This window comes from Onychostruthus taczanowskii, unplaced genomic scaffold (genome assembly GCF_017590055.1).
Source record: "Onychostruthus taczanowskii isolate IOZ18803 unplaced genomic scaffold, ASM1759005v1 scaffold30, whole genome shotgun sequence".
Lineage (NCBI taxonomy): Eukaryota > Metazoa > Chordata > Aves > Passeriformes > Passeridae > Onychostruthus > Onychostruthus taczanowskii.
Genome location: NW_024500350.1, coordinates 6,247,758 through 6,261,530, shown reverse-complemented (window position 1 = coordinate 6,261,530; position 13,773 = coordinate 6,247,758).

The following is a 13,773-nucleotide window of genomic DNA, read 5'->3' as shown; positions in this document are numbered from 1 at the left end:
GGGAACGATGGGGAGCCAAGGGAATGATGGGGAGCCAAGGGAACGATGGGGAACCCAAGGGAATCATGGGGAACGTGGGATAACAGCAGTGGGCACCCCGGGGATGCTGCAGTGCTGGTCCCAGGGACAGCCTGATCCTAAAAAGGGGTTCAGAAACCAGGATCACAACCACAGACCTGTCCCTCTCCCCTCCCAGCCTTCTCTGTAAGGAAGAGCTGCTGGTTTGCACTGTCCCCAAACCCAGAGCTTGCACTCACCCCACAGCACAGAGATTCCTCCTCCTGCTCCAGGCCCTGCTCACCCCATCTGCACCAGAACAAAAGGCAAACACCCCCAGAGTGTCGTGGTGGCATTGGATGGGATGTCCTTTGGAGCCACAACTTGTCACCCATCCAGTGGCTGAGTCCACCTGGGAGCCTCACACAGCCATGAACTGACCATGCCTGGGCTGGGCAGCCTGGGCTAATAATGAAGGAACACGAGGGTGAATTTGTTGTTGCTGCCCAGTTATACATTTCCACGCCTGGGAATGGCCACCACTGGACATGGAAAGCAAATGTCCTGCCAAGCCCACGAGCCGAACAGTAAAAGCCCTTTCAAGGCACAACAAGAGTTATGAATTATTAGGATTATTAGGATTATTAATATTTTTGCTGTTAATGCCAAATATGACATGCCATGATGCCAGGTGCTACTGAGCCATACAAAATAGAAATTTCCTGGGAGAATGAACAGCCTGTGTCCCTCTGGGCCCCTTGGGATGGTGACAGTGGTGTCACCTCCAGCCCAGGACCTCCATCCATGAGAAGGTGACTTGACCACCTCTTTCTCCTTACAACTTTCTTTGAAACAATGTTGGATAAAAACCTCTCCGAGTCCCACTTACTGCTACAGCACAGAAAATTAAACCTTTATAATGGAGGCTGAAAACCTCGGCCTCGTTCCCTTTGGAAGAAAATCTCATTAAGTCTCATTCATCCCATTTCATAAAAATGTCATTAAACCGAGTGGTTCTCTCCAAATCCCGTTGTGCAACAACACTGCCCTGGGAGAGAACCCAGAAACTCAGACAGGGACTCCATTTACCAAATTACGGGGATTGCACGTGCAGAGGAGCAGCCCACCCAAACACCTGCCTGACCCCCCATCCTCTCTGTGCCAGCCAGAAAGGGACACTGGGGAACAAAAGCAGGGCAGGGTGAGCCCCTGGGGCCGTGGCTTTGTGTGGAGGTGCCCGGGGAGCAGCTGGTCCTGCCCAGAGCAGCTCCTGTCCGGTCAGGGAGTCTCTTTTCTCCTCCTGCCAACAGGGAAGAGTCACGCCGTGCCTGGGATTTGAAAGCAATCTGGTGAACTAGGCAGGCGGTGGCAGGTACAGGAAGGTCTTCCAGAGTTTTCTTCATCTTTATCAGCTTCTGGAAGTCCTTGTTCGCAGATCTACAGGGAATCTCTGTGTTCAGGTAGCAGCTGCAGTCATCAAGAAAGCAGAGGATCTTTGAATTTCCTTCTGATTTTCCTGTCTAAACTTGAATCTGAATTCCCAGGTTGAACAGAGGGAAAATTAACTATTTATATTTTATTTGTTAGCCCTTCTCTGCATCTGAGATAAAAACTCAGTCAAATGAGGGAGAAAAGGACTGCAAAAAGCTGTTTAAAGCAGAGTCCTCCAGCCGTGCTCAGCCCTCCTGGTGCCCAGCAAAGGCCAGACACAGCCTGTCCCCTCCTCTCTTGCTGCTGCTGTGTGTCATGTTCACAGGCAGCAAAGAAGCTTGAAGTCAGATTGTGGCACCAAAAAGGAATAATTTTAGATTAAAAGAACCAGTTCACAGTGAAGCTACACAATAAAGAGAAATTAATTTTTTTTTTTTTTTTTTTTTTTACTTTGAGCTTTTTTTAGAGCAGGTAGGGAAAAAAAAAAGTGGGAAAGAAAAGTCAGAGAGGTCTTTAAGAGCATTTCAGATGAAAAAAAAAATTTATTTTTTTTTTTTTTTTTTTTTTTACTTTGAGCTTTTTTTAGAGCAGGTAGGGAAAAAAAAAGTGGGAAAGAAAAAGTCAGAGAGGTCTTTAAGAGCATTTCAGATGTGTCAGTCCACACTCCTGGGCTCCTCCTGACTGCCCCCAGCTAACCTGGCTCCTGTGTGCCCACAGGCAGCTACTCTGCTCCAAAAGAGATGGCTCTGGGTTGTTTTGTTCCCACAGGACACCAGCTCAGACACCAGCAGCGTGCAGGCTCTGAGGGCTGCACCAGGACTCTTCTGTTGGTCCCTGTAAGGGGCTTTGTGGAGGTGACGGGGTCCAGGAGCTCAATCAAAGCAGATCCAGCAGCCCCAGCACATCAGAGCAGTGCCCACGCTGTGCTTGTCAGGAGCCACAAGTCCTAAAGCAGGGGACAGAGTCCTTCCTGTGCACGGGACACACCATGGGCAGGGGACTGCCTTCCTCATGGGGAACCCCAAAAAACCCGAGAGATGCCAGCACAGCCTGTCCAGCCCAGGAGATGCCACCACAGCCTGTCCAGCCCATGAGATGCCACCACAATCTTCCAGCCCAGGAGGTGCCAGCACAGCCTGTCCAGCCCCACCAGGAGATGCCACCACAGCCCATCCAGCCCAGGAGGTGCCACCACAGCCTGTCCAGCCCAGGAGGTGCCAGCACAGCCTTCCAGCATCACCAGGAGGTGCCAGCACAGCCTGTCCAGCCCCCATCAGGCCAGAGGACAGTGCTGTGCCTGACCACGACTCTGCTGATGCACCTCCCATGCTAGGATCATTGAATCACAGAATTCCAGACTGGTTTGGGTTGGAAGAGACCTTAAAGCTCATCCTGTTCCACACCCCTGCCATGGCCAGGGACACCTTCCACTGGACCAGGTTGCTCCAAGCCCTGTCCATCCTGGCCTTGGACAATTCCAGGGGGTCTCAAGGACATGGATGGAAAATAAAGAGGAAACATGAAACAATCATGCTGAGAGAGCTTCCTCCTCTCCATGCACAGCCACCACTGGGGGTCACATCCCCTCCACGACCCCTCCAAGCCCTCCCCTCCTGCCCCCCACTCCATCCCTGTGCCTGCCCTTCTCTATTTACTCTTCCCACCTTGGAGATTTAGACCCCAAGCCAGAGTGGGCCAGGGCTCGGGGTCTAAAAATCACTTTCCCAACAGGAAAACTCCCCAGTGGCAGGCAGAGCCCAGGGAGGTCCCTCAGAGGGTAGGATCCAGCCCCACGAGTGTGGCTGATGTCACCCTCTGTCACCGCGCTCGCACTGGTGGTCACGTTGATAACGAGATCAAAGGCTTGGGACTATTTCAACAGAAGTGCTGGGAACAGCCTTGATCAAAATAAGAGGAAGACCCTGTATACAGAAGACATGAGAGGTTTGCAACCCACATGTGAACCTTTGAAGTTATTCTCTCTCTTTTTTTTTTTTTTTAATAAACTAGTTTAACATCATTAGTTTAAGAGGTATGAACCCGATGGGCTGTGTAATCTCCCCATATACTGCAGGCACAGGGTATTATCCACACAAAGACATGCTTTTCCAGTGGGGGGGAAGAGCACTGCCAGAGATACTCACAAATAAGACAAGAAAACATACAATTAGTTTTATGGGATTTGAAGTTCATTTCATAAACTGACACACTTTTGTTAGTGACTATCGCCAGATAAGTCCGATACATTTTCTCTCCTATAATCCTTTTACCATTTCCATTCCCCCCTACAGACTCTTTTCCTTGATGTTTTGTTCAGTGCACTCCCTGCTATCTGCACACGCTTGCCCAGATTTTTGAGACTTGAAAGGGGCAGGATATCAGCATTAACCGTTCCAGGAGAGCTGATAAAACACACACAGCACTTTGCTATCTATTAACATTTCTGAACTCCTTCCATCACCTGCACAGAACAGTGATTGAAGAGAGGGTGGGAGCAAAAGAGGTAAATGAGGATATTTATGACCACTTTCCCATGACTTACTTTTTCCACCACCCCTTCCTCACCATGCACAAATGAGGCATGGCTTTCTCTGCCACCTTCCTGTGGGAGTAACAAGGACAGCAGGGCTGCAAGATTCCCCATCCCTGGAAATGTGCAGGGCCAGGTTGAACAGGGCTGGGAGCAACCTGGTCTAATGGAAGGTGTCCCTGCATATGGCCCTGGAATGTAACATTTAAATCCTCTTGATTTTTTTTTTTTTTTCAAATACAGATTTTTTTTTATTTTTTTTATGGGAAATGGAGCACTGCTGTGGCTCTCAGGGATGTACCCATGCTGCCATGGCAGAACAATGAGTGTGGTTCTCTTGTCATGTCAATGATGACTCCTTAAAGTCCTGTTCAGGGCCACATGCCTCGTTTTTCCACCTCTACTCACTGCTTCTGGTAAACAATGCTGGTTCTGGGTTTCATTAGCACACAGTGCCAGGGAGAAGCTGGATCTGAAGTGGTTCAAAGCCCAGTTTCTCCATGATCTAATCCTGTGAGCGTTCATGAAGTGACTTTTAGACACTCCACCAGGCAAGCAACCAGCCCCACACAACAACTTGTGAATGTCCATCACCCCGAGGGGACAAACCTGACAGTGGCACAAACCCCTCCCAGAGCTTTTGCTAAAATGATCACCAGACAGCGTGTCTCTGGCAGCCTGGAGCTTTATCTGCCCCACAGGCTCAGATTTAAGGACTCCCTTCCAGCCCGAGGTGGCTCAGATCCCACAGTGGATCCTCCCTCCACATCGCCCTTGTCGGGCACACGAGGCGCAGCAGGAGGACCTGGGAAGGTGACAGCAGCACCGCTGCCAGCAGGGCCTGGAGGAGATTCCATTCCATTTTTTCATGGAAACAGGAACATTTTTTCCAGGCATGCTCAGGGAAACCCTTCTCCTGCGTGCACAGAGGGGTGTCCTGGCTCTGGATGTTCCTGGAGGAGAACACGACTTGGGGCTGATGGTATCTTGGCCTGACTGCAGAGGAAGGGAAATATATGATGTGTTACCAGCCTGAACTGATGTGATTTGATTCTGCAATTTTATCTGGTTTGTTTTCTGGCTGGCTCCTATGGCTGTGTAAAAATGGCTCCTTGAAAACCCAACTAAGGATGAAGTGCACTCCCTGCAAATCTCAGCGAGGGAAGGAAATCCAAATGTTTTGAGTTTAACTATTAAACATAGTTTCCAGCTAGTGTGCTCAGAATTTGAAATTAAACAAATGAAAGAAACATGTTTCAATGGTTTTATGTAGGCAATAATGTCATTAACAGGAAATAAAGAAATTGGGCTTTGCAGCTGCAGCATGAAGTTTAACCCTTCCCGTGCAGCTCGGTGCCTGCCGGGCTGCCACAGCCCACTCCCACCCTGCCTGCTCCAGGGCATCCCAAAAAAACTGCCTGGACCCAAATACCCTGATCCACACAGCCCTTAAAGCAGGGTGGTAATGGAAAAAGCAGGAGGAGAGACAACAGCTAGGAGAGAACAGGCTTTCCTGACTAGTGGAAAACTTGCAGATCATAAAGTCAAATAAAACTTTTCAGTTCCAGGAGTAAAAAAAAAAAAAAAAAAAAAAAAAAAAAAAAAAAAAAAAAAAACCAAACACCAAAAAAACCCAAACCCAAGCCCTTTGTGCATGGTTATTTTCAGGTGTGCTGTCAAAGTTGAGTAAAATTATACCTGCTTTGGTTTGTTTCTGCCTGTCCATTCAATTCCCAGAATTAAGGACAGTGAAGGGTGTGAGATCCCAGCCCCTGTGCTGCTGACAGGAGCTGGGTGATGCCTCTCAAAAGCTGGACCAGTCCTGAGGCCGCAAAAGAAACATTAATTTTCTTAAGGATGCCTCTATTTCCAGGTGTGAAATGCAGGCTGGAGAGAGGAGGCTTTGCATGGAGAAAGCCTCACCCCCACATCCCCAGGTCACCCCTCCCGAGCAGCTGTGTCCAAACCAGCACCAAATTATTGGTGTCATTTCATCTAAAATCACATTTTACTGCTCCCCCTTCTCCCAGTTTATCTACATTTCTTTTCAGTAGATTGTATCTTCCTCTGCCAAAGCCCTATTGATTGTTTGAAAAGGTGTTTCTTCCACTGTGGGAATCTCCACCATAATCCTTAAATAATTAATATTGGCAGCTTTGTTTTCCCTTTTCATTAAAAGGAAGGGAAACTTGCTGAGTGTGAGGTCAGTCTCTCTCCTGCCCAGACCCAAAAAGGCTGCTTGGATATACATTACATTTCATTAATGTTTTTTTTTTTTTCTTTTTACTAGAAATCTTCATGCTGGGGGAGAAACCACCAAAATACTATTTTAATCTTTTTTCCTTTTGCTTTCTCATCCTTTCACAGAAGCCTGGAAATTACCCAGTATCCTTTCTCCCCATAAGAAACTGGGGGAGACTGGGAACCTCCTACTAATGAAACTCAGGAGAAACTGAAGTGTTGTCAGACCACATCCCCATTTCTGCATCCCCAAACCAGCTTCTGGGCTTTTTCCCTCTTTTCCCAGCAGAACTGAAATTAGAACACTTTGGGGTTTTTTTTTAAATATTTGAAAACAATTCTAACTCAAATCTCCTGTTATCCTGAGAGCATAATCCAGACTCTTTCACATCACAACTGAGAGATCCCCCCTCCTTTTTTTGGTAGCATTCACAAGTGTCTGGATAATCATTTCCCCAGCACTCCTGTTCCTCCCAGAACCATTCCAGGGAACAAAGCCCATCCCCAGGAGGATCCTCTGGCACTGAAGCAGTTCCTACCTTGCTGTTATTCCCCTGGAAAAGGCCGGCACATCCCCTCCACACTAATCAAAGCCCCTCTAATCAAAGCTGCAGATCAGCTCATTAATGATGGTGCAGGGGGAGCCCCTGACAGGGGATGGTGACCATGGCAGGAAGCACTGAGGGAGCTGTCACCTCCTAAGTCCCAGCTGCTGCTTCCTGAGATAAGTTTAGTTTGTAATGGGACCATTTCCACCTGGGGGAAGCCCTAAAAACTCCTAGAAAGCAGTAAAAGCTGAAATCCTGCTGTGGGTGATGCAGAGCGGGGTTGGCTGCAGGACAACCACACTGCTGTGGTGTTTCACACCTCCAAAGGACACTCAGAGGTGTTTCACCTCCAAAAAACACTGGTTCTGAGGAATTTGTCAGAGATACATTTAGGGTCTGTTCCCCTCCGTGCACGGAATGGAAATAAGAGCTTCCACACAAGCCCCCTGCAAGCTGGAAGGAGAACACTTACCTCACCTCAGTCATGGATGAAGGGGTTTGCTTGGGAATGGAAAATAAAACTTTGGAAATCATGGAAATAACGCTTTGATTGTGATCCCCATCCCACACCTGGCTGCTCACATCAATGAGAGCACTGCCGTGGTGGATCTCTCATCCCCACTGGGACGATGATCTGCTCCCAGGAAAACGGGGCACCTCCTGCTCCCTGCTGGCCTGGGGGATGGCAGCAGCTCCAGAGGAACCAGCTGGCCACAGGGGCAGTGATTTCTGAGCACACCTTGTGCAGGTCCAGGTCTGCAAGGGCTTGCCTTGGGCACCTGTGGCATGTTTTAGTGCTGGCTTCCAGTTATCCACCCTGTCTGATGATGGAATCAATGAAAGAAATGCTGGAATAGCTGATTATTCTTCCAGCCATAACTTTAGGCCATAAAATTAATAAATTCCATAGATTTAAGCAATTTACACCATTGTCCTTTCGTTACACAGGCACATGCCCAACCCAAGAGCAGATACAAAATTATATTAAATGTATTTATTAAATAAATATTTATATTTATTTATATTATAAATAAATTGAATTCTATTAAATTGATTTATATATTAAAATAAATTAAATTTTATTTTATTTTTTATTTAATTGATTTTTTAAATATTAAATTTATTTCAGTTCATGGAGAACGTAATATCGGAGCAGGCTCAAGACAGAGCTGTTTAATACATTTAAAAGGATGTGGTTTCCACAAGCTCAGACACGTTGACATCTGCTCTTGAAGTGAACACGGATAATGAGGCTCTCCTGTGATACACCTGACACAGCCAGCACTGGGAATGTGGATCAGTCACCCATGAGATGATAAAGACCCTGGGCCAGAGACCTGGAGCTGGTCACCAAGCCCTGGCCTTCAGCCTGAAAAGCCCACTGTGCTCCAGCTGGGATGGCTCTGGGAGTTCTGAGCTGTGCCAGGAGGACCAGCCCATCCCTGGCAGTGCCCCAGGCCAGGGTGGACAGGGCTGGGAGCACCCTGGGACAGTGGAAGGTGTCCCTGCCATGGCAGGGGGTGGAAGGAGATGGGCTTTAAGGTCTCTTCCCGTCCAAACCCTTCCATGGTTCTGCTGCAGTCACAGCTGAGACACTGCTCAACACCCCGGAGTCAAACCCAGCCCTTTGTCCTGGAGTGCACTAAAATAATAACCTGCCTAATACTGCTCTTACACCCATGCAAATCAGGAGGAAAGGATTACACCACTATAAAACCTGCTGCACACCAGTAAGAAAAAAATATTTCAAATCATTTTTTCTTCTCTTGATGACTTTGCAGAGGCTGGGGAGGTTCTCCCTGGCCACTGAAGCTGCACAGAGCCTGGGCACCAGCTGAAGTGGCAGCAGCCCCTCTGCAGAGGGGAGCAGGGATGTGTTTTTTGGCAGCAGGGCCAGCCCGTTTCCTTGGGCCACCCCCTTCATTGTGAATGCTTCAGGCATTAGCTCAGGGAACTCACCCAGCTAAAAATAACCCTTCCCGCACAAAAAATAGACAAAGAAAAAGGCTATTTATACCCTGGATCAATTCCTGGGCTCGTTCACCGAGTGGCCCTGGAATGGCTGCACTGGGATCAGGCACCAGGAGCTGCAGCAGCAAACCCAGCCCGGGGTGCCCACGGGCACATCCTGGGCACGGGGGCACTGACCTCATTTGGCTGTAAACCAGCTCAGCATCCACAGACAACCTTTATTCCTGGCATTATCAGGGGCTGGAGAAGGGAGCACTGTGGGTGTTTTTATAATTTTCATTTTAGTCTCTGTGTTTTCAGTCTATAGATATATTTTTTTGGTTTGCCTCACGTGGCTGCCCTCCCAGCTGGGTCAGGGCTGTTCCTCTATGTGCTGTTCTCAAATTCTTGGGTTTAAATGCCACAAAAAGACAAAGGGCCAGCTCCAAATGCCCAAAGAGAAACAGAGGATCAGCCAAATAGTTTGATAAAACTCAGGGAGAAAGATCCATCCTCATCTGCCTCAGCAGACAAGTTTAAATATGGATAAAGACAGTTGGAGTAATATAGATGCATTTTTTCCCCTTGTTGTTTTCTGTTTTGACTTCTTTGGGATCATTCAAAGGGAGGTTCAAGCTTTGATCTTCTCTATTGGCAATATTTTCTTCATCTAGGTTTTTATAGTTTGAGAAGAGATGTTACATGCTTGCAAGAGAGACTATCAATATGATGTGGGCCTGAACAAAAAACCTGGTGTCAGGTTCTCCATTTGGAGTGTTACCTCAAGCTTTGAAGTTTGTAATGATTCAAAAGCATCTAGAGCTGCTACAAATGTTAATAAAATTAAAGCCATCTGAAAGTGAGGCTTGCATGTGCCTTTGAAAGTAGGTCTGTGATCAGTTATTACCCTCAATTACCTTGTTGTCCACTCTTTTAGCTCGAGGTTAAACTCTTAACACTTTGCTTTGAAGTGGTTATCCTTTTATCTATGACCGGACTGAGGAATTTAAGGGCAATAATCAATGAGAGCTTCATAAGAATAAAGGGGAGACAAGGCAAGGAGAAGAGGTGTGAATGTGCCCTTAACGGCTGGCTGGGGGTTCGGGGGGCTCTGACAGAGCCTTGGCAAGAAAAAGAAAAGGAAAAAAAAAAAAAAAAAAAAAAAAAAAAAAAAAAAAAAAAAAAAAAAAAAAAAAAAAGGGGAAAAAAAAAAAAAAAAAAAAAAAAAAAAAAAAAAAAAAAAAAAAAAAAAGGAGCCCCAGCAATTTCCAAATCACTGCTAAAAATAAAGCAAAAGCAGCAGCCCGGGGTGGGGCTGGGCGTGGGGAGCACGGCGAGGTGAGGCTCATCAAAGCGAGCAGAGATAGCAGCAAAGGATTGGCTTCATCAGCCTTTGATGTTGGCCAGGGCACCTCGCCCTGCACGGCCGGGACACGGGCTGGGTGCCCTGAGCTGGGGACCCTTCCCGGCCCCAGCAGCGACCCCCACCCCAAAACAAAGGGTCCCCAAGCGTTGAGACACGGGCGATTCCTTCTCTGGAAGGATTCCATCCCACGTACGATGCCCCAGAGGGAATCCTTCCTGCCCTTCCCTGGCAGCAGCAGCATCCCTGCCACCTGCACCCCGCTGCCACCCAGGGCTCCTTGGCCGCCCTCCCTGCTGCCACCACAAAGCCACCGTGGGATGCTGAGTCCCTTCCTGGGGACGGCAAGCCCGGGGAGGAGGCTCAGAGAAGCCACCTGGGACATCCTTGTCTCAGCCTGCATGGGCTCCGAGGTGTGACCCAGCCCTCTCCTCACAGCACAGCCAAGCTGTGCTTTCACCATCCGGGGAAAATCAGAGCAACGCTCCCAGCCAGCTCTTTGCCTTTAATTTTTTTAATCCGAGGTGCCTAAAGCGAGGTGTTGAAACGCATGTTGAGTGCACCTCGTTTGGCAAGGGACCAAGCCCACATGGCCTGGGTTTGTGAAGTCCTGAGCACAACCTCGCTGTGTGCTCAGCATCTCCCAAAAACCTCGCGCCGCCGCGCTTTGATCCCGCGCCAGCCTTCGGAGCTGCGTGTCTAATTTAAGGTGCTTGGGTTGGAAAATGTTGACAATTATTGTTACTCTAAAATTAAATCAGTGCTTAATTATCAAAATTGATGGTAACTTAGAGTGGCATTTTCAAGAGAGCCTCAGGGAGTCAGAAGGAGATTTTCAAAGGCGGTTTAATGTCTCAGGGCCACGTCTCCCTCTTCGTACCTGCACTTGCCTACTGACTGCTCCTGCTTCAGCACCTTTTTAAGGCCACCCGAGTTGAGCTGAGCTCTCTACAGATGTGCTACAAGGTGGACCTGAAATCATGAGCACAGACCAAAACCTCCAGCCCTCCAAATGCACTTGGCTAATTCACAGCGAAAAATCAATTGGCTTTGGGTGCCTAATTCTCCTATAATCCTTTAGATAATCCCAGCTTTAGGCTTTCAGATACCGATAAAAAACCAAACAAACCCCACAATACAAGAAATTTGTGCAAATAGAATAGCGAACCAACATATATTTCATATAACTTTCAGATACTCTGAACTTGATACGAAGTAGGTTGAGGACAATAGCAATAAAACATTGCTCAAGAGAGAGTAAAGGCACAAGACCGTGAAGCCCGAGGCTGAGAACAGAGTTTCGTAATTAAGTAGCCTCCAGACAACAATTGTCATAGGCAGGCATTGCTCAAGGACCCAGCCATTATTGCTTTCATTATAATTTTTCAGGAGAGGATCTTTTTCTGGCCTGGCTCCACCTTCATTCAAAGCTCCCAGTGGCCCCAGCCACTAATGAGAAAGCGTTGATTGAGAAATGCTAACGAAGCCTGCACAGACACGGCGTGAGGGGTGGCTGTGGAGCAGGCACGTGGCACTGGGGGTCCAGAGCAGGGCTGGTGGAAGAGGTGACACCAGGCAGGGACATCAAACACCACATCTGCAATGGAGAAATGGAGAGAGGGAGGTCACGGCTGGGGGCTGGTGCACCCCAAGGTGCTCGTGCTACTGCCTGGACTGGGGGTCACTTGCTGGTTCAGTGGGGTCCTGCAGGTCTTGTCCATCAAATCAGTGGAAAATGTGCTGACAGGAAAGGTTTTCCAACAAAAACGGAGCCAACTCAGAGAAAATCCCGATAAAACCTATATTGCAACTAAATAACCTTCTTTTTTAAACTCAGTACAACATGGGAGGTGTAGCTTTTACTCTGTATTTCACAAACCCAGATGGCATCTCCCATGGAAGCCTGGGCAAGGAGAGCATGGGGGAATGGAGGAGCACACAGTGGCTGGGCCATGGCAGTGTCACCCATCCCTGTCACACCACCACGTCCACTACAGATCACCGCTGCATCCCAGAATTCCACATTCTGGGGTTTGGCTGAAACAGGCCCTGGAACTTCAGCTTTGCAATAGAGGGGAGGAAAAAAACATGAATCAGAAACTCCTCTCTGCTTGTAGAACATTTTGATTTCCCATCAAAACTGAAATTTGACTGCAAAGACCCAGCTGATTCCCCCAGCTGGTGCTGAGTGAACCCCACTGGAATGGCAGGATTAACTCCCAGCCCCTGACGTTACCCTGAGCATGACCGTGCCTGTCTGCACTTAACTGCTGACCTATCTTAAACATCCCACTAATTAATATGCTGAACCAAGGTCGTGTTCCAACACGGTCTCATTTTCCAGTGAAGGGAAGAGCCAAGAAGGATTAGGAACAAACGGGAACAGCCCAAAATGCTTCCTCACACCCGGAGCCATGGAGGGTCATTGCTCCTCCACCTCAGAGCCCTCCATGCAGGAACCCAGAGGTCCAGGAGGGGTCCCTGTGCCAGCTAATTCCTGCCTAAACAGTAATCCCAAATTGTGGCAGCAAAGCCAGGCTAAGCCACTCACTCCTGCTCCAGCTGCTCTGATCTTTGGCCAGTTATCAGCACCTGGATGCTCAGGGAAGAGGGAGGTGATCCAAGGAGGTAACAAAGGAATAAAGTTCTCCTTGTTCCTGTAAAATGCTGGACAGGCTGTCTGGGCTGGGTTAGGGCACAGCCCAGCTCCTGGGGAGCCTCCTCAGCTGCTGGGAACCCTGGGGAGCATGGGCTCATCCCATGGAGGGCTGGCCCCATCCCACAGGAGGGGCTGGCTGCAGGGACACCCCCTCTTGCACTATGATTGTTACTCAACCTTTTTTTCCCAGCTCATTATATGGAGGAACAGAATCAAACACAGTGGAGAAAATCTCTTGGCTCTCCATGATCCCAATCCCTCTGAAAGCAGCAGGGTGGCCAAGCAGCCTCCCCTGTGATCTCTGATCCTGACACACTCAGGGGGAATTTCATCTTCCAGGACCAGGAGTGACCCAGGCAAAGCTGCAGCCCATGGTGTCAGAGCTGCTGCTGTGCTCACAGGTACACAAACCCCAGCTCAGAACCTCCCCAGGCCCAGGCAAACCTTGCAGGTTTTCCTCTTAACCTCTTAACCCTTGAGGGAAGGAAAGCACAGCACTACCAAAGCCCACCTGCCCAGGGGAGCAGAGCCTGGGGCCACAGGACCCTCCCAGTCCCATCACACCTCCAGCAAGGGAGGTCAGTGCAGCAGCAGTTTCCCCCAGCCAGACAGGAGTCATGGGCTGACAAGGATGAATCAGATTCTCTTAAGGCTTTAATTAATTTTCTCCTCTGGGTCCTCTCCAGGGTCTCCTCTTGATGGTCTCCCCCAGCACCATCCCTCACACCAGATCTTCCCTTTTTCTCCCTCCAGCAGGTTCAGGAGAGAAGGCAGATAACAGGAGAGCAGCTCCTCTCCTCCTGCAGGGGTTTTGGGGCAGTACATTACAGGAATGCATTGCCCCAAAACCCCTCCAGGACATCCTGGGGCAGACTGGTCCGAATGGGAGCTCCTCACTCTGATCCACGACCCAACACCACTGCTCACACCAAATGTGCCACCTCAGGTGTCCCTGGGAAGGAGCAGGGGACGATGCCAGGCTCCTGCAGCACATCCCCCTCTCCCAGAGGGGAGCAGGGCTGGGTGAAATCCAGATCTCTGGATCCCCCGGAAT